The sequence below is a fragment of the Solanum tuberosum genome, unplaced genomic scaffold, assembly GCF_000226075.1.
Source record: "Solanum tuberosum cultivar DM 1-3 516 R44 unplaced genomic scaffold, SolTub_3.0 scf00300, whole genome shotgun sequence".
NCBI lineage: Eukaryota > Viridiplantae > Streptophyta > Magnoliopsida > Solanales > Solanaceae > Solanum > Solanum tuberosum.
Window position 1 is genome coordinate 606,478 of NW_006239221.1, and position 785 is coordinate 607,262.

A 785-nucleotide genomic window follows, 5' to 3' on the forward strand; every position below is an offset into this window, starting at 1 on the left:
ATTCAACTATTTGCTACGAAAAAATTCATAGCTAAATACAATTTTTTTGGCTACAATTGTTCATAATTAGAAGTGACAACTTACAAAAAGAATAATAAAAGTGCTTCATAAGAAATAGACAGAGTCCTTTCGTTAATTGGCGAGGAAAAATATTAAAACCCACGAATTCAGTCTATTTTGTAAAAATGAAAAAGTTCAATTCATCAATCTTTTTAAATTACACAATTATAAAATGCATCATTTCAAAAATACAATCCAAGTTATAAGTATTGTGAGTGGGGTACTGTCACGACCCAAAAATGGACGTGATGGCACTCGTCTTAACCCACCAAGACAAGTCAGCCTACAACTCAACCATTACAATAAAATGCGGAAATTTTTATAATAAACTCAAAAATACCCCCAAAATCTGGTTGTCACGTGTACAAGCCTCTAAAATATTACAATTGATTTAAAAGAAAAAAACATAAGTCTCAAATGACCTTGTTTCTAGAATAGAACAAGATCATAAATAAGAGTAAGAAGGTCCGCTGAAATGACAAGCAACTACCTCACAAATCTTCCAGAAGCCTCGGAAAAGAAAAGAATAACAAGAACCACAAAAATCCAGGCTCGTAACCTACAAAAAAATTGTAGAAGCAAGGGGTGAGTATCAAACCACACGGTACTCAGCAAGTAAACCTCTAAACAAGAGCTAAGGGGATAGAATACAAGTACTCCTTACACCCCAAACGAACCTTCACAACTACAATCTGTATAAAACCAGCCCAACCTAACAGTTCACA